The sequence below is a fragment of the Phyllopteryx taeniolatus genome, unplaced genomic scaffold, assembly GCF_024500385.1.
Source record: "Phyllopteryx taeniolatus isolate TA_2022b unplaced genomic scaffold, UOR_Ptae_1.2 contig_24, whole genome shotgun sequence".
Taxonomy (NCBI): Eukaryota; Metazoa; Chordata; class Actinopteri; order Syngnathiformes; family Syngnathidae; genus Phyllopteryx; species Phyllopteryx taeniolatus.
This window is the reverse complement of record NW_026903162.1, coordinates 3,142,463-3,162,791: the sequence shown is the minus strand read 5'-3', so window position 1 is coordinate 3,162,791 and position 20,329 is coordinate 3,142,463. Positions and strand designations below refer to the sequence as shown.

General features: G+C 43.9%; 1 long non-coding RNA gene across 1 annotated transcript; it reads left to right on the top strand.

Annotated features, from left to right (window-relative positions):
• Positions 1–818: 818 nt before the first annotated feature.
• On the top strand, positions 819–19,861 carry LOC133473257 (uncharacterized). The gene is made up of 3 exons (XR_009787012.1): positions 819–1,329; positions 5,279–5,385; positions 19,788–19,861. It is a non-coding gene; the product is annotated as an uncharacterized LOC133473257 (long non-coding RNA).
• Positions 19,862–20,329: the final 468 nt, after the last annotated feature.

Here is a 20,329-nt window from a genome sequence, read left to right as displayed (position 1 = left end):
AACCGATCTTCCAGTGACCGAAGGGTCAGCGGTATAAAATGCCAGCTCCGAGTGTCCACTTTCGAAGTGTCTTATGGGCAAGGCACTGAACCCTAAATTGCTCCCAGTGGGATTTTCTCTCTTTCTTTCTTCTTCTTTTTTTTTTTTTGTTAAGTCTTCCCAGTCTTTTGGAGGACCGTGTGTGTGTGTGTGTGTGTGTGTGTGTGTGTGTGTGTTTCGAAGGCAGAACCGACTGCAGCAAATTTAGTCGCGGAGGTTTTATACAGCTACTGGCATACTGACAAAATGTTTTGATTTGAAATATGATAGGTGCATGCATGGTCTTAAAATCAAATCTTGTCACAAACATCGGATTTCGGATTTGTATTCCCTCCGCTTTTAAAAACTATACATGACAATGACATTATTTAACTTTTGCTTTGTTTTTTTGTTTTTTTCCCCCCACTTGTAGGATTTTTCATCAACTTCAATTGTGACATTTCAAACTATGTAAAAAAAAAACAAAAAAAAAAAACTGGAAATTGGGCTTTTGATGGCAAAATAAAATATATATTTAACAGATACAGAGGTAGGTAGCGTAGCCAAATATTGTACTCAAGTAAAAGTACTGTTACTTTACAATAACGCGACTCAAGTAAAAGTAAAGCGTAATTCTGCAAATAATTACTTCAGTAAGAGTAAGAAAGTCTCTGCGGTAATCACAGTGTATTGGAGCGATGGCGGCCAATGCGGAAGTCGCAAACCAAATTCTGAAAAATAGGTCCTACGAGAATCTGTCAGTCATTGCGGTGCTTTATTTTTTTTTGGGGGGGGGGGGGGGGGGGGGGGGGTGAGAGTTGCACGTCTTCAGTGGAGTACCACGTTGTGCCGGATCCGCCACGCCGTGCAGCAACTGAGCTCCGCTGAAAGAGATGCAGTGCCATTAAGAGAAGAGAAGAAGAAGCAGAGAAGGACCCCCCCCCCCCTACTAGGCGGAGAGAATATACGCCTGTGAGTAATGTCGTACTGAATGGTTTGGTTTAACAGTTTGGTGTTAAAATATGAAATGTTTAAGTCTCTTTTTGTTGTATGTGTTGCTGCTCTGTACGTATCAAAGTAACAGTGGAAGATGGTTTATAATCAATAATTGGCCCCATTATACAGTATGCTGGCATTTACATGGGGGAATTTCTTTCGATATGAAATGGCTTGGTTGAACATTTTGGTCATGAATAATACAATATTGACATCTTATTTGTTTTACGTGTCAGGTTCACAGTAAACTAAAGCGGGAGCGAGAAATAAACAGCGGGACGCAAGCGCGCCCTTGCCTCCTATTCGGAGAATTGCGTGAGTCTTCTTTTACTTTTCTCAAAGTGATGTGATCAGATAATCTACCATTGCTTGACAGCGAGAGAGTGAGAATAAAAAAAAAACACTTTTGAACAGTGTGTCATAATGAGTTTAAGTCTGTTTTAACAAGGTTAAATATTTTTCAAGTGTGGTGTGACGGGGGAGAACAAATATATATATATATATATATTTATATACATATATATATATATATATATATATATCGGGTGGGTCTCGAATATATGCCCCTCGATAAACAGGGGAGTTCACTGTATCCTGTAACACACAAAAAAGTGCAGAAAATGAGGAAAATAAGGCGGGGGTAAAACCGGAGAAGCCAAAGAAGACAAAATGGATACCGCGTCCTCACCACCTCCTGCCGGGTCGGGCTGCGGCGCAGGCGGGGTCGGGAGGGCAATGCTGACCAGCCCTGTTTCTTTCTCCGTCTGCTATTACTAGGTCACAGCACACACACACACACACACACACACACTCTTGTTGCGGTCAGTGCAGCCACCAGGGAGCGGGATAATTTAAGCCCGCCTTGATGCAGCCGATTCATCACTGTCCCGTACCCAGCGCCTCAAAATTAAAGTGCGATCTACAAAGTTAGAGTGAAGGCAGATAACAATTGGCAGAGGTCAGCGGCGGTCAACGGCGGTCTCGACCCGAAGCGGCGCCTCAGCTGGGCTATTGCGTGGTGCTGCTTTTATTAGCGCAGTTATTAGCGGTGGAAGGGAACGGCCAAATGAGGCGAATCAGTGGCGGGTTAGCGCGGATGAACTAGCATGTATCGAGACACATTTGAGCATTTTCCTTCTCTTCCGATCTCCAAAAATGTTCCGAAGTAATTATCCTGTGGCACGGGTTGCGTTAAGAGTGCGGAAATCGCCACTGTTCGAAGATGAGGGTGCAAACTTAAACAAACGCCTGGATTTAATGCAACAAATGCGACACGACTTGATAATGTAAATGCTTGGTAGGCCGAGTCAAAGAACGGAGTGGGCTATATGTGGCCTATGGACCTCACTTCCGCCCAAGAATGTTCTTGAACCTTCCGCATATCACTTTTAACCCCGTGTGGATTTGAGAAAAAAAATTATTATTATTATTATTTCGTCATATTAAAAAAAACAACAAAAAAATGTTGTCTTGGAGATGCCAGTATGAGGAGTCGTACAGTGTTTTCCACAGCGCAAAGTGCGACGGCACGCTGCTGAGTGACTCACTACTTCCTCCTTCGCCGCTGTGCTTGTATGTGTGTGTGTGTGTGTGTTCTACGTGAGTGTGTGTGTGTGTGTTCTACGTGAGTGTGTGTGTGTGTGTGTGTGTGTGCGGAAACATGCTGACAGCTGCAGCTCATTACAGCCACTATTACTGATGGCGACTGCTGGGGGAAATTCCTCCTTGCACACAGCAAAGCGCCGTGTTTACCGCGCACACACGCGCGCACACGCACGCACACGACAAAAGATGCAACATCTGTAATGCAAGCGAGGAAGAAGCGGAGCATTTGCAGCGTGAGAAGACAAAATAATAAAAAGAGAAACATCACTCGGCCGCGCACATGCGTGTTCCTGTGACGCGCACGTTAGTGCATGCACACAGTCAGACACGCACACGCGCGCACACACGCACACAAAGAGGAGATGAGGTCACCGAAGTACTCCAAGGTTTATTACACTGGCAAACATTGACGTTTCCCTGGCACACAGACACACAAACAAACATGCACATGGACAGGCGCGCACGCACACATGCTCATACAAACATTTCCCTTGTGTGGAAGAGTCAAAATCCGCCACAATAGCCCCCTCCCCCCCAGCAACCCCAACCCACCCCCCAAAATGTCCACTCGATAAAACGTCAACTGTCAAAGGTGATGCCACAAAATAATAGAAAGACAAGAACATAAAAACACACTCTCTCTCTCTCTCACATACACACACACACACACACACTTCCGGAAATTTTCTCGTGGACCACAAAGACAATTGTCCTTTGATAAGAGGTGGGATGTCAAAGGTGGGGCCACACAAAGATAGAAAGGCAAGAACATATCAAATCCAATCAAACTTCATTTGTCGAGAACCTTTCATGCCTAAAAATGCACCACAAAGTGCTTCAAGAAAAAGAAAAGAAAAAACGGCCACTCTCCACTCAAAGACACACACACACACATACATACATACGAACACACACAAATGCATACACGCTAACTGTGACTATTATGTGCGTCGATGAAGAGTGGTGCCACACAAGTGCAGGAAAAGTCTACTAGAACATCTAAACTATATTTGGGGTTAATCAGAAGCACTTTAAATGGGGGCAGGTGTGTGCTGACTCTTATTTAACATGAATCTGAATGTTATTGGTCAATTCTGAACACAGCCACACCCCCAGTTATAAGAGTGTGTGCACAATTGTGCCACCACATCATCTCAGTTGTTTATTTATAGAGGTCACATTTAAGTTTTGACAATTTATCTTGGGTCTCGTTGTTTCTTATGGTAAAAAAAACAACAACCTCTGAACAGGGGTGTGTAGACTTTTTATATCCACTACATAAAGACAAGAACATGGACACACACAGGCTGACACACACACACAAACGTGCACACACTCATCCTAGCATTTTTCTCAATTGTTCTCTCAACCCCCCCCCCCCCCAAAAAAAATAAATAAATAAAATAAATCACTACAAATAAAAAAAGAACTGCCCCTTCGATAAAAGGTGGGAGGTCAAGAATGGTGCCACACAAAGATATAAAGACAAGATCATGTCCACTCACTCGCTCACACACACACACACACACACACACACACACACACACACGCACGCAGTGTAGCGTGTCCAGTGACGTTAATGAGAGGGCTGAGATCCAGACACACATGTGCTGGAGCCATTAAGGACGACCTCATAGCCGCACTGCAATTCGCTACTCTCCATTACTGTAACACATTGGCCACGCTGTTCTGCCAGGTGGGGGTCCGCGGGGGTCTCGGGAGTCTGGATCGTGGACCACCTGGACAAGAGCCCTTGATGATGGTGGTGGTGGGGGGGGGGGGGGGGTACCTCTTTAAACAAGAACACACACGCACACACACAAAGCCTCTTCTAAGGCATTTTTCCTAATATGGTGTCCCAGCGCTGCTGGAAATGACATTTTCCTTTGAGTCACGTGACGTGCTAATGCTAACGAGGAAGTCAGACTTGAGTCTATAAAAGGTCCGCAGACACGTGACGTTCGGGCGACTCATCAAAGGGCGTTGAAGGAGGAAATGTGAATGCGAGTAACATGGCACTTGTATGAATGGAGATTTGTTCGTTAGGAGCGCAAATCAAAACGGCGAGCCAGGCTGTCACCCGAACGTCATATTAATTACGCTTGGGATTTTATCAATAAATTTACGTCCTCGAACCTCAACTAGTACTGAGGCGAATTACTCGCTACTTCCATGCTGACTGTATTACACGCATACAGTCGCTTACTGCATATATTTTCCATACTGATATCCATCCATCCATCCATTCATTTTTATTATTATTTTTTTTATATAGTACTCGTCCTCATGAGGGTGGCGGGTGAGCACAACTCACGAGACGATCCGTGGACTGGTTTCAAACAAGGTTTTCGTCAAACAAGGTTTATAGTTTCAAATTAGGGTTTCAAGCCATCGAGAAACGACTTGGTGTTCAGAGTATTACAAGTTCTGACGGTCTGCGAGCGCTTGAAGTCGGGCTGTCACTATCAAATATATTTAGAATAAATTATTCTAGCGATTATTCCATCGATTAATCGAATAAAGTGTTTAAAGTTTATTGCAAAATATTTTTTTCCCCCCGATGACTGTTTATTAACCAATTGTTGGCATTGTTTAATGATTAAACAAAACCAAATGATGATTGATGACTGATGAATGCCCGTGACCTTTGATCCCTCAGGCGGCACTGCATCAAAAATCGACATCAATGTGTAAAGGATATCACCGCATGGGCTCAGGAATACTTCAGAAAACCAATGTCAGTAAATACAGTTCGGCGCTACATCCGTAAGTGCAACTTGAAACTCTACTATGCAAAGCTAAAGCCATTTATCAACAACACCCAGAAACGCTCCCGGCTTTTCTGGGACTGAGCTCATCTAAGATGGACTGACGCAAAGTGGAAAAGTGTTTTGTGGTCCGACGAGTCCACATTTAAAATTGTTTTGGGGAATTGTGGACGTCGTGTCTTCCGGGCCAAAAAGGAAAAGAACCATCCGGACTGTTATGGAAGCAAAATTCAAAAGCCAGCATCTGTGATGGTACGGGGCTGTGTTAGTGCCAATGGCATGGGTAACTTACACATCTGTGAAGGCACCATTAATGATGAAAGGTACACACAGGTTTTGGAGAAACATACGCTGCCATCCAAGTGACGTCTTTTTCATGGACGCCCCTTTCCATTAATCGACTATGATTCAGTTACTGGTTTGGTAGGTAATATGTCAGAAAATAGGGGAAAATGTTAATTATTGTTTTCCAAAGTAAAAGGAGATGTTTGCAAATGTCTCATTTTGATTAAACACAAAAGATAATCAGTCTGCTTTCGTGAAGGACCACAGAAATCAGGCAATAGTGACCGTTGAGAGACTGAAATCAAAGGATTTTGACAATTTTAAGGTAAACAATAGCACTAAGCAATGATCGATTATCAAAATACTGCAAAATAGTCGATTAATCAATTTAAATGTTATACCTCTAGTGTGAAGTTATCTGAATGTGATTGGATGAACAAGTCGGGGGGTGGGGCCTGTGCGACCGAGGACGGCGGGGAGATTGATTAGTCAAGGTCGAATTGACTATCGTCACCTTAGCGTCAAGTAAGGAAAAAAGAAAAAATCTGAAGTCGTTCAAACCGTAACACGCGCACACACACGCACACACAACACACACACACACACAACACATGGTATTAGAGGCACGGGCACAAAATGGAGGACGGGGCAGGGGCCTGCGGGGGCCAAGCCAAGACGCGAGCTGAGCTGACATCGGCGCAAAAGAGATCCCATATGGCACTCGCCACCCCGAATTACCGCGCCGGACCGCCGGTCCGATTTGGGAGCACTGAGCGACGGCCGTGACAACGGGAAGCGGCGTGACGGACGGGGAGCGGACGCTGAACGATGCATCGCCGTGGCGACCCATCGCCGGTTTAGAGGATGTTTGCCGACGCTTTTCCCTCTCAAGTGTCACTCTTCCCCAGAGAGAGGATCAGGAAGTGTTAAGTAAGCTGTGTGTGTGGGGGGCGGGGGGGGAGCGTGTGTGTGTGTGTCTGCGTGTGTGTCTGCGTGTGTGTGTGTAGGGATTGAGGATGGAATACATCCTTTTTATCTGTTCCAAGGGATGACCACCAGGCACCCGCCAGGCAAAATCCACTCACTGAAAGGACGGATAAGTGTGTGTGCGTGTGCGTGCGCATGTGTGTGTGTGTGTCACGGAGCTTTTCTTTCGAGGTGGGGAGCTCAGAGTGCAAAGGTCAAACACACATATAGGGAGGTTCAGTAAGCAGGCTAGCAAGCGGAACAAAAAAGCGAGCGTGCTTCAGGATTTCAAGAGTCAAGGTTACATTTTTTTTTTTTTAAAGCAGGGTTAGGGTTTTAAGCAACGATAGCGGTTCCAAATTAAGTTAGGGTTTCAAAACAGGGGGTAGGGCTGAAGCAAATGTTGTGTGTGTCGAATATTAAAAGTGATTGACGTGTTAATTTCCCAAACTGAACTGGATTACAGTTGAATTTACCCTAATGTCAAAAAAAAGTGTGAAGTGTTTCTTTTTGTTGTCCTTTTTTCCTCCTATTCTTCCCAAAGAGTCACTATTGGTTTTGTGAAAGTGATGAATGATGCAATTTCACATTAAATGAGGCCAAACAGGAAATCGATATTTCCACCCCTTTTCACTTTTTTCCCCCCTCCCTCACCGCAAGTTATTTATTTCCTCCGAAATGTGAAATAAGAATGACATCATGTTGTCTAACACGAACCAGTCGTAACGTAAGAGTAACTTTCAGAACTTCCAGTAGCTTTATTTGAATTTGAACGTTCGCGAATTGACATCCATTTATCAATAGGTAGTTGCATACGAAGTCTGACTCTCAGTTTATAACAAAACAAGATACAAGGTAGGAAATGCTAACAGCTAATTTGGCGGCGCGCCTGTTCATACACGGACGAGAACTTTGGGTTTGCAATTGTATTAATAAAATCATGGAAACAAAAAAAAATATCGGATACACCCTCTGAAAACATTTGCCAGCTATTTGATTGTCTTAAATCATAAATGATTAAGATGACAGCGTTGTAACCTGTATAGTCCAAAACAAAGCATTACGCTGTAATGACAATCTTTACGTATTGAAACCTTTTGAAAGTTTATCACGATTTATTGGCATACCGCAAACGAACACTATGTCGCACGATGCAATAAAACGTCGTGAAGTTGACGCTACGATGTCATGCGTCGGCTCGCAACTTAACATGATGTATAAAGTTCTAAAAGGTGCTCCGAAACATGACGATCTCGTCACACCGCGTTGCGCAGTCGCACCTCCGCCGTCGACGAAAAGGACGAGTTACCGCGGCGACCTGCGACAACGTGACGCGTTAAAAGCCAAACCGTGTCTTTTGTTGCTTTTCTTTCGTGTCGCGTTTTTCCCGCCAGCGCGTTCCAAATCTCAACAGGGCGTCGACGCGGAGAAATATTGTGCGGAATCTCTTCCCGTCACGTCCACTTGGTCTTGTTTCCGCCAAGATTTGCACGCTTGCGTTCTCAACCTGAACCTGCCATCAAACACACGCACACACACATACACGTCAGCCATCGGTTTGTCTCCAAAATGTACATGTTCGCATTCACGCACTTGTCAAGAGTCACGCACACACACACATCAGTTATGTGCTTTCAGCTTTTGGGTGGGGGGGGTTGACGGTGGTTTTGGGGTAGTTGATGCAGAGCGAGGGTGGCGGCAGGCGAGCTTGACAGGAGGCGAGGAGGAAGTACACAGGAAGTACATTAGTTATCACTCCCCGTGTCTTCTCCACCTTTTCACTTCTCATCATCGCCACCTGACGCCTCAGACGCCGTCATGTCTTCCGTGCTCCACTTTTGCGTCGGGGCCGTCGCCGCCCTCCAGATGACGCCTGGCCAAAAAATAAAAAAAGCCGCTCAAGCCTCGAGACAACGGGATGAAATATTTAAATGAAAGGCGGCGTCGGGGAGAAAAGACAAGAGTGAGAGGGTGGTGGTGGAGGGGGTTGGGGTTGGCTGTTGGCGGCGGTCGCTCTCCGGAATCGGTTTAGTCGGCCGCAGAGTGACAGAGGACGAGCTTAACGATCCATACTGTACGCTCTCCATCGGATTCAACGGAGTTCAAAGTCATTGGTTTGGACGGGTAAAGCGCTAACGTGACATCATAGTGTGACGTCATCGTTCAAGGCGCCAATCTGATTCCTTTTTCTTCCTGACGTGCGGCTCTTTATTGCGCTTTATATTAGCCCCTATCCTGATATTTGTTAGCATACCAACTGTTAACATGTTAGCAGTTCAGCTGTTTTCATTGGAAATTGTACATAACTATAAAGCATGATGTATAATCTTTATTAATTTACCTCAACTCTCTCAGTTACCCCCTAGCATTTTAGCCATTCTCATTTACTTCATGGCGTGACGTGAAATCTTTTTCGGTGTTTCCAAATACATTCTCATTTAAATTGATTTTGAAATATATTAGCATCAACTGTTAGCATTCATTTACGACTAGACATGATGTGTAATCACGTTGCTATCCTGATTTATGTTCGAATGCAAACTGTTAGCATGCTTGCATTTGAATCATTATCCTTTACTACTGAGTGAGATTTATAATGCCTATGGAGGTTCTGTGTTATATTAGCATACCGACTTTTAGCCTCTTAGCATTTTATTCATTCTCATGTACAGGTGTGACGTAAAATTCTCATCAATCCGCTTTAGTTTGCTATCCTGGTATATGTTAGCATACCACCTGTTAGCATGTGAGTATTTTATCCATTCTCATTAGAAATAGTACCGACGACAGAAAATGATGTAAAATCCTTATCAACGTGCTTTAAGAGAATTTTGTACGCAGGTTATCTTGCTATATGCTAACACAGACTGCATACCACCTGTTAGCCATGTTATCATTGTTACTTCATTAGGGTTGAGCACCTTTCCACCTGATTTTGTATGACAGTTAAGAATGCTAAAACGTAATTGTAATATTGCCTGTACAGACTTTTCGAATGATGACCATGGAACAGTTTATTTCTACTTCCATAATTTCAAATGGGAGATTTTGTGACTTGGAAGTAAACCAGTGTCGTAGAACGAATGGTGTTGGACTTTGAAGGTTCCTTTGTATTATTAGAAGAGTTGTTGGTCTCCCTGGAGAACACAACATGCGGCCATTCAGTAGTTGAGCGTTACTTCAAATAAACATGGCGTCTCCCAGCGCCGGCCCCCGGCAAACAAAATGGAAACGGCGAGGGGATCAGGGGCGTGTGATTGGGCGCAGATGTGCGTCCCGTCTGGGTTTGCTTAAAGGGCCGCCGCTGCCAGGAACATTCGGCGGGATTCAATAAATAGAGCTGTTAGACGCGAGCCATTTCCTTGTCACCATGTCAAGGTTTCCCTCAGAGCGGATGTTTCGCATTTTGACTGCTTTCACTCTCACTGCACACCACAGCGATGCGTGTCAGCATAGCATGGTAGTCTATTATATTTTACATAAACTTTACCTTTCATAAACTCATGTTATGATTGTGGTTATGTGTACTTTTCACACAAATATGTCAAATCAGATAAGTTGCTTCAAAAAAAAAAAAAAAACACACCATAAAAACCTTTTAACAACTCTTAAAACTCTTATGTTTTGAGTAGTATTTTATCATTTTTAACTGCCACACAATGTTGGTCGGTTAGTCAGTAAGTCAGTCAGTTGGTCAGTCAGTCGGTCAGTAATTCGGTAAATCTGTCCGTCAATTGGTCGGTTGTGCTTGCATTTAGTTCCTTAGTTTTGTCGGTTAGTCAGTAAGTCCGTCAGTCTGTCACTGAGTTAGGTGTGTAGTTAGTTAGCGAGTCAATTAGTAAGTTGATCAGTCAGTCAATCGGTGGGTCTTGCAGTTAGTTCATCAGTCTGGTTGGTTGGTTAGTCACTCTGTAACTCAATAAGTTACTGGGGTATTGTTAAGTCAGCCAGTCAGCCTGTCACTCAGTGAGTAAGTTGAGGAATTAATTAGTCAGTCAATCAACCTGTCAGTTAGTCAATCAGTAAAGTTACCTGGTCAGTCAGTCGGTCGGTCTTGCAGTTAGTTTAGCGACCTATTTTGTTGATTAGTCAGTCAGTAAACCTATCACTCAGTGAGTTAGATGGGTAGTTTGTAAGTCAGTCAGTCAATCAGTTAATTTAGACGGTCAGTCAGTCGGTCCATCTTTGAAGTTAGTTCATCGGGCAGTTTGCCTGGTTAGTCAATTAGCCTGTGACTCAGTGAGTTAGCTGGGTAGTTAGTCAGTCAGTTTCGTAGTTAGTTCGTCCATCGGTTGTTTGGTTAGTCAGCAAGTCTGCCTGTCTGCCAGCCAGTCAGCATGCCAGTCAGTGAGGTAGTTGGATAGTTAGCCAGTCAGTCAGTCAGTAAGTCGATCAGTCAGTCTTTTTGTGAGTCGGTTGGTCTTGGAGTTAGTCCGTCAGATGGTTGGTTGATTAGTCTGCCTGTCAGTAAGTCACGTTGCTAATCAGTGAGTTAGTTGGCTCGAGAGAGAAACTGTTTTCAAACCCTCATAGTGTGTAAAGAAACCTAGATAATTTTTTTCCTCTGAGCTTGATTTTATTCCACACATCAAGAATGTAACAAAAATTTTAACTTTTAACTTTAACTTTAGATGTTAAGAATATAGCCAGAGTCCGGCCCGTGCTCGCTGAGGCTAACACGGAGGTGCTGATGCATGCTTTTATCTCCTGTCGTTTATAGACGATTGCAATGCCCTGCTCTCTGGTCTTCCCAAAAAGACTCATCTCTAATCTACAATTACTGCAGAACTCAGCTGCTCATGTGCTGACGCAGACCAGAGGGCAGGAACACATGACACCAGTTTTAAGATCACTGCATTGACTCCCCGTGTGTTTTAGGATGGATTTTAAGGTTATTTTACTCGTTTTTAAATGTGTTAACAGTCGCGGAACGCTCATTAGGAACACAGAGACTGCTGATGTTTTTAGCATCACTTTTGTTTTTGCTCCCGTTTTTTGTGAGCTGGACTCAAAAGATCTAAAACCTTTTCTACATACAGAAAAGGCCATTTTCCTCAAATATTGTTCACAAATCTGTCTAAATCTGTGTTACTAATTTCTCCTTTGTTGAGATAATCCATCCCACCTCACAAGTGTGGCATATCAAGATGCTCAGTTCAGTTTATTTTTGAAAGGGGACAATGCAATTTCATAAAACACATGAAGTACACATGGTTAAAAAAGCCAGAATTAGCCAGAAGGCTAGTTTTCATCTGTAGTCCCCTGGCCATGATGTAAAAAAGCAGTAAAATACATCTACAAGACAATATAATACAGGATACATAATCAAACTATACTATTAAGAGAGAATAAAACCATAATTTTTTTGATCATAACAAAAAGACAACATAACATACTTGTCTTTTAGTGTTGGCAGCTATAGGTGTTAACTAGCCACATTTTCAGTTTTTTTGTGAAGGCCTTGTATGTTGTAAGCAGTTTAACCTCCTTAGGTACTGAGTTCCACTCACCAGCGCTCCTCACTGACCAGGCTGACTTACTGAAAGTGCTCCTGCGCAGAGGAATGAGACAGTCACCTCTGACAGAGCCTCGAGTGACACGCTCAGAGCTGTTTCTTTGGCTGATGAACTCAGCCAGAGGAGCTGGGGCCAAATCATGCAGTACTTTATAAATCAAATTTAAATCTGCAAATATGTGAAGACGGTCCCAGTTTAAAAGACTGTATTTTTTTAAAATTGCACAGTGATGATAGTGCCTTGGTTTTTTATCCATCACTTTAATTACTTGTTTGTACAAAACTTCCAATGGTTTTTTTGCATTCTGACCAGCCTGGGACCAACTGGTTATGCAATAGTTAAAGTGACTAAGAATCATCGAATGCAGGTAAATTTTTGCAGCTTCAGTTGACATTTCATTCCGAATTGCAGGAAAATTTGCGAGGTTTAATTTGATATTTTTACACAATTTGTCAATATGCGCTTTAAAGGAAAGCTGTGAATCTATTATTAACCCAAGATATTTGTATTGGCTGACAATTTGCATTTTTTCTCCATTAACAAGTATGTCGGGGTCAGGTGATACTCTATTTGTTTTAGTGAAATACATGCCTACAGTTTTAGAAACGTTTAGCTGTAGACAGCACTCCTGCAACCAAGTTGTGACACAGGACATTGTATTAGTGAGTTTAGCAGCAACAGTATCTTTGGAGCGACCATGAACAAAGAAAACTGTGTCGTCTGCATACATTACGCACTCTGCTTCAGAGCAAACAGTGGGCAAATCGTTGATATAAAGACTAAATAAAAGGGGGCCCAATATTGATCCCTGAGGGACTCCAGAGGTTAGCCTAAGAGACTCTGATCTGCAGTTGTTAACTGATACAGATTGTGTTCGGTCATGCAGATATGATTCAATCCAGCTCACAGCTTTGCGAGAGAAGTTAAATTTTGAGAGCTTGGTAAGAAGAACAGAGTGATTTACTGTATCAAAAGCTTTCCTGAGGTCCAAGAACACCGCCCCTACAACTCCACCCTTGTCGAGAGAAGATTTTATTTTCTCAATGAAGAGGCATGTAGCCATTTCAGTGGAATGCTTGGATCTGAAACCAAACTGCATGGCGTGGAGAGAGGGGGAGCTGCTGATTAAATAATGGACAATCTGCTCTGACACCCATTTTTCTGCAACTTTGGAAATGGCCGGAAGAATGCTTATAGGTCGGTAGTTATTCAGAGAAGTTGAGTCACCGGATTTAAAGACAGGGGTAACAATAGCAGATTTCCAGGCCTTTGGAAAGTGACCAGATGAAATTGAAAGATTAATGATTGAGGCAATAGGAGGAGCAAGAGTTGAACCTAGATCTTTGAGCATGCTCGTGTCCATTCCAAAAACATCCTTTGCCTTAGATGGTTTGAGTGAATGAATTAAATCGATAACTTTGGTCTCAGTAATATTTGTAATAGTAAAGAACTGCGTTGTAGACAATGCAGGGTATTCCTTCATTTGTTTTACTGCAAACTTAGAAGAGATTTCTGACACAGATTCAATGAAGTAGTTGTTAAAAGCATCAGCCATCACTAGAGGTTCCGTCAGGATGTTTCCATTTAATTGAATTTGCATTAGTTTTGTTTTGTTATTTTGTGTAACACCCAATAGTTTTTTAATATAATTCCAGGTTATTTTTGAATTTCCCTTCGCACTATTCAGAGCAGTAATGAAAAAGTCAGCTTTAGATTTTCTTATTTCTTTCACTACCCTATTTCTCAGTGAGATAAAGTGCTGTCTATTGTATCCTGATTTGACCGACAACTTCAAGGAATGATCGCGTTCTTTCATCAGTTTCAGAATAAATGTGTTTAACCAATGCAGGCCATTCTTTCTAGCTTTTAGTTTAATTATCCGTGTAAATTGTATAATCATTTCTTGTATTTTGTTGGCAAATTTAGAACAATCCTCATCTAAATTTTTACCAGCGAGTAATACATCCCAGTTTACTTCTTGGATGGAATCTTGGAAATTTTGTTGTTCATGTTTTGGTATCCTATTGGATTCAGTGGTGACCAAGGGTTTGAAGCGCTTTTTATTTAATTTTCTTGAAACCATTATAAGATTGTGATCAGACAATCCTGTGAGCATATTGTATGGCTTCAAGATCCTTTCTGGCCTATTAGTAAAGGCTAGATCAATCTGAGTTCGGGTGGAGTTTGTAATTCTCGTAGGGCCATTAATAACCTGAGTCATATCCATATCATCCATAACCCTTTTCAATTTTTTCCTAACTTTGTTAACTTCCCAATTAACATTTAGGTCACCCATTATTATCACCTCTTTTGCAAGATTGAGTTGTTTCAGTAACATTTCCAGCTTTTCATAGAAAGCGGCATTTGATGAGGGAGGCCTATAAATAACTACAAGAATAAAAGACATTTGCTGTGACAAAGAAACAGTTAGTCCAAGAAATTCTAATCCATTCTCATCTGTAACATGTATTTCATTACAATTAAAAGTGACCTTGGCATAAATCATAACACCTCCTCCCTTAGAACCCTGTCTGTCGTTTCTAAACATTTTATAACCAGGTACAGATAGTATTGCTGAGGGCGAAGATTCATGGAGCCATGTCTCAGATAGGCAGAGGAAGTCAATATTTGAGTCAGTGAGAAGGTGATTGACCTGATCACTTTTCGTTAAAATGCTTCGTATATTTAAGTGTGCACAAAGAATGCCTTTTGGTTTACGTGTTGAGTCCCATATTAATTTAGAGTTATTAACGGTTTGGAACGCCCTCCATTTCCGGTGCTTTAGTATTGCGGGGTTTGGCAGCCCCCTGTTTCTTTTATTGGCAATGTTTGCATATAGCTTTACGCTGCCAGCTTCCGCATCAGCCGTCGGTGGTGGTGGTGGTGGAGGCCCAGCCGTCGGTGGTGGTGGTGGTGGAGGCCCAGCCGTCGGTGGTGGTGGAGGCCCAGCCGTCGGTGGTGGTGGTGGAGGCCCAGCCGTCGGTGGTGGTGGTGGAGGCCCAGCCGTCGGTGGTGGTGGTGGAGGCCCAGCCGTCGGTGGTGGTGGAGGAGGCCCAGCCGTCGGTGGTGGTGGTGGAGGCTCAGCCGTCGGTGGTGGTGGTGGAGGCCCAGCCGTCGTTGGTGGTGGTGGAGGCCCAGCCGTCTTTGGTGGTGGTGGAGGCCCAGCCGTCGTTGGTGGTGGTGGAGGCCCAGCCGTCAGAGGTGGAGGCCCATTGGCACACATGATAACACTTGCCTGTGCGCGGCTGGGCTTAGTCTTCGACGGAGCCGGCAGAATCAGTCACTTCGTCCTTCGTGCGCCGCCGACGAGGAGCTCCCTCCGCCGCGTTGTGACCAGCTAGCTGGCGGCACGTTAGCTCGGCGGCTAGCGAGGTTAGCCGAGTAGAAAGAGGAGGACGCGTTTCACACCGGCGGACTTCGCTGCCTCGCCAAAAGGTCCGCCGCGCCGGCCGGTTCCCTCACACCTGGGCGATGGGTTGTGCTCTGTGCGCGGCTGGGCTTAGTCTTCGACGGAGCCGGCAGATTCAGTCACTTCGTCCTTCGTGCGCCGCCGACGAGGAGCTCCCTCCCTCTGCTGATTAGACAGCGTGATTATTGCACAGGTGTGCCTTAGGCTGGCCACAATAAAAGGCCACTCTAAAATGTGCAGTTTTGCTTTATTCTGGGGGTCTGGGGTGTCAGAAAAACAGTCAGTATCCGGTGTGACCACCATTTGCCTCACGCAGTGCAACACATCTCCTTCGCATAGAGTTGATCAGGTTTTTGATTGTGGCCTATGGAATGTTGGTCCACTCCTCTTTAATGGCCGATCCAAAACATCCCAAACATGCTCATTGGGTGACATGTCTGGGGAGTATGAGAGCTGATGAGCTTCCCTGAGACGGTTTCTGACAGTTTGGGCAGAAATTATTTGGTTCTGCAAACTGATTGTTGCAGCAGCCGGTCTCAGGCGATCTTGGAGGTGACCATGCTGGATGTGGAGGTCTTGGGCTGGTGTGGTTACACGTGGTCTGCGGTTGTGAGGCCGGTCGGATGTGTATGGCATTGTGCTGTGTGATAAAACTGCACATTTCACAGTGGCCTTTTATTGTGGCCGGCCTACATCTTGATACGCCACACCCGTGAGGTGGGATGGATTATCTCGACAAAGGAGAAATGCTCGCTAACACAGATTTAGACAGATTTGTGAACAATATTTGAGGGGAAATTGCCTTTTGTGTATGTAGAAACCGTTTTAGAGCTTGGAGTTCAGCTCATCAAAAATGGGAGCAAAAACAACTATTTTTGTTCAGTGTACGTTCAAAAAAATGTATGTGAATGTAAAAAAAAAAGTACTATTATAGGAACAATCTCTCAAATTGAGAACTTTGACATCATTGTATCTATCTCACCGGCATTCCCCATCTTGTTTTAGTTCATGGCCGCCCTCCCGCTCACCTCCTCCACCCCCCTCGCCAGGCTGAAAGTGATCAAATCATCGTATGGAGAAATCCGGGCCGAGTGGTAAAGGTCACGGCGAGGAGTGCGTAAAAATGGATGAAGCCTAATGATTAGCTCAACCTTTAGCTAATCAATAATCATCTAGCCGGCCCGGTCGGCCATTAACCTCGGCCGCTATTGTCTCCTCTGGCAGCTTTATGGCGGCGCGAATATGAGCTCCAATAGATTCCTGTTATTAAGTCCTTTCAGTTTAGCTATCATACTACAGTCGCAGTGGATATAAAAACAGTAAAAAAAGAAAATAGAGACAAAGACCTATCAATGTTTTACACAAGTACCGATAAAATCCACTTGAATTCAATCTGAGAAGCTCGTGATTTGCAGTTGGCTAAAATTTTTGTCGTCCATGTTTACCTTCAAATATCTCCACCCTCTGACTTGCCACCAACCAGGAAGGGACATGTCAAGCTGGTGAAATGGTCTTGGTGTCGTAGTATCTGAGGATTTTTACCAGTACGAGTACACACCTGCAGACCGATACCAATATCAGTATATTTAACATATGAGCTTAAACCAAACAACACCAACACAAAAGTAAACAGCTAGCGTTGTATATTGAGACTATCCTTTATTTCATGTTCTTTACACCTAATGTAGTGTATTTAGAACATAATTAATGTCTCATATGATACCTCAAATGTCACCGATCGGCGCACTTGGATGACGTCAAGCTGGCATTGATGCGTCGACGCTGCACTCGCACCGACACATCCGATACGTGTAAGATTTGTATCCGCATTTATACGAGGCCTGATTCCAAACTGAGGCTATCCGATCAAGTGCTGTTTATTATTTTTTAATTTATTTATTTTTCCCTATCTACGCTATAACGTTCATCACGATTGCAAAACCAATTGTGAATACATGGACATATTTTGTTGTAATCATATTGTAAATATAAAAAGTGTGATTTAAAGGATGTCTCCATCACTAGACACACAGACCCATGCACACGCGTATGTGTGTTGCCATCTTCATCATAGCATCTCCCTCTTTATTGCCTCTAATGACGCCGCCTTCTCCTTTCATTAATTCTTTATTGATTCCTCCCGACGCCGCCTGAATTATTTTCCAATTACAGCGAATTAAACAAAAGAAGAAACCAGCGCCGCACAAAAACACACACACGTATACATACGGATGTTTTTGCAAATCTTTTGTTTCGCTGTCTTTGTTGCGTTTGTCCGACACGGTGAGATGACGGCGCCGAGTGGCGAGATAAAGGTCAGTAGAGGCACTTTGGACAGGAGTGGGTGTGTGTTTGTGTGTTTGTGTGTGTGTGTGTGTGTGTGTGTGTGTAGGGAGGGGGGGTTTAAGAAATCACAAGGGCCAGCTGGTAGTAGCGGAATCCTTAACGCGGTGTTTGCGAGGAGGGCCATGAATGATGCTCCCAATAGCGGAAGGCGTCCGCCGCGCAATGAGCCCCTCAGAGGTCCATGGCAACGGAGGCCGTGCTTGCCCACAGGTCGTTAATTACTACAATTATTCATCCTCATATTGCAGACGTGTATCGACTGGTGGCTTTGTCTGACGAGGCACCCACGGGAGGGGGGGGGGGGGGGGTGAACTTGCGCGACGCGAATTAAGCGTGATTTTCATAGATTTTTTTAAATTTCATATCTTCAGTGATATCTGCTACTTTTCCAGGTCTTTGTTGTTCAATGACATCTCATTCTCTTGACGGTACGATTAATCTACATTTTTCGATATGGACGTGTGTACAGTATGAATCAATATATACACACACACACACACATAAAAGGGATCTCATTTGATGTGTCAACAGTCAATGGATGGAGTGAATTTTAATGAGATTTTTGTGTTGCTGTTTTAATTTTGTGATTTTTTTTTTTTTAATTTACAAGAAAAACATTTTTACAAAAAAAAAAAAAACATTTACCTTGGCGAGAATCTTTAAAAAAAAACAAAAAAACAAAAAACAAATGAAAGCTAAAATAAAAAATGTATGAGAATTTATTTATTTTTTTAATTAAAAAAAAGTCAAAGTAACACTCAAATTCACACGTACGGGCAATTTAGATTTCAAATAAAGAGAACCGAGTAGGTATTAAAGAAAGTGCGTAATTGTAATAACCCCATTTGATGATTATCATTACACCCAAAATAGTGATATGTTACTTTAACTGAAAATGTTCATAAATCCATAAAAGATTATTTGCATTTTAACACCAATTTGGATTATTACTTTCAGCCTCATCTGCAAACAATGAGAGGAAAAGGACGTCTGGATATTCCATTGCTTCCTTGCATTTGTGCAAAACACGAGCCACGTGCTGTGTGTGAGGCGTACGCTACTGCGCTCGTCCTCCAGTGTGCGCGTGCGCATTTGTGTTTGCGCGTGCGTGTACGCGATGCCCTTCTCCCATCCGTGTGATATACACAGTTCTAATTGTCGGGCCCGGCCCGCACATTCCTGGCCACCAACATAGTGTCACTTTAACAACTGCAAATTATCGCCGCCGGCTCGAGAGAATACAGATACGTGTTTCCTCTCGTAAATCATCGCCTCTCCTAGCGCTGACTGACGTTTTTACCGCGACGTTACTGCGTCTGCTTTGAGTCTGCCGCGTCGGACGGTTCTCGGGGCCCCCTTCGCTGTTCTTTGACCGCTGTTATTGATCCGGCGGGTTTCCCCATCGTGGCTTGCAGACTGCAAAAACGGGGACGCGGTGCCTTCACTTACGAGTTGGAAACTCAAGGCCCGGGGACCAGATGTGCCCCGCCACATCATTTTATGTGGCCCGCAAAAGCAATTGATGCTCGTCAACTTCCGTGATTTTTGCTCAAATCTGCTCCCAAGTTCCAATTTGTCATCATAATAAACAATAATGTTGAGCATTTTTCTGTTATCAAACCCTTCCTCTACAGTAACTTAAACAATACTCTTCCTTGTCTTCTGATTTCAAAACTAGTTATCCCTCAATTTGTTGTGTCATGGTAATAATATGTTTTGGTGATGAAACATTTATATGGTTTCACTGTTCTAACGGCCCTCTGAGGGAAATCAGAACTATAACGCGGCCCGAGACAAAAAAAGAGTTTGACACCCCTGGTCTAAACAATGACCGTGTCCGGTTCGGTGACTTCAGTGTTACGTCTCTGCTTTTCGCAGCTCATATGGTTCAAGCCGCAATTTACAACTCTCACCGGAGCGGTTGGGATGAGAATCAGCACCTCCAAATCTGACGTGCCCTCTCCGGATCGAGGAAGAGATCCTGCCCCAAGTGGAAGAGCTTAAGTATCTCGAGGTCTTGTCCACGAGTGAGGGAAGAATGGAGAGACAGGTGGATCGGTGCAGCGTCTTCAAGTGATGCAGGCGCTGTATCGGTCTGCGGTGGCGAAGAATTTAACAGTCCTTCCTCTACCAAGAAACTCCCAAAGGTGTACCCAAACGGTTAACCAAGGCAGGATCCCGCCGCCACGGCCTACCAGGGCCTTCATTCCTCTATCAGCGCGACACATAAAATGATCCCGACCGCTCAATCGGATGCGGCCTAAGTAGTTCCGCATGGCCCCGCTCGCAGTCCTAAGTGTTTCAGCGTGTCCCGACAGAAGTGCACGCCAGCGCCGCCACGGGCCGAGACCCGGGACCTGGACCGGAGCTGCGCCTAATGAGAGGCAGATTGAAAGCCGGCCGTGATTGATTTCCTGCAT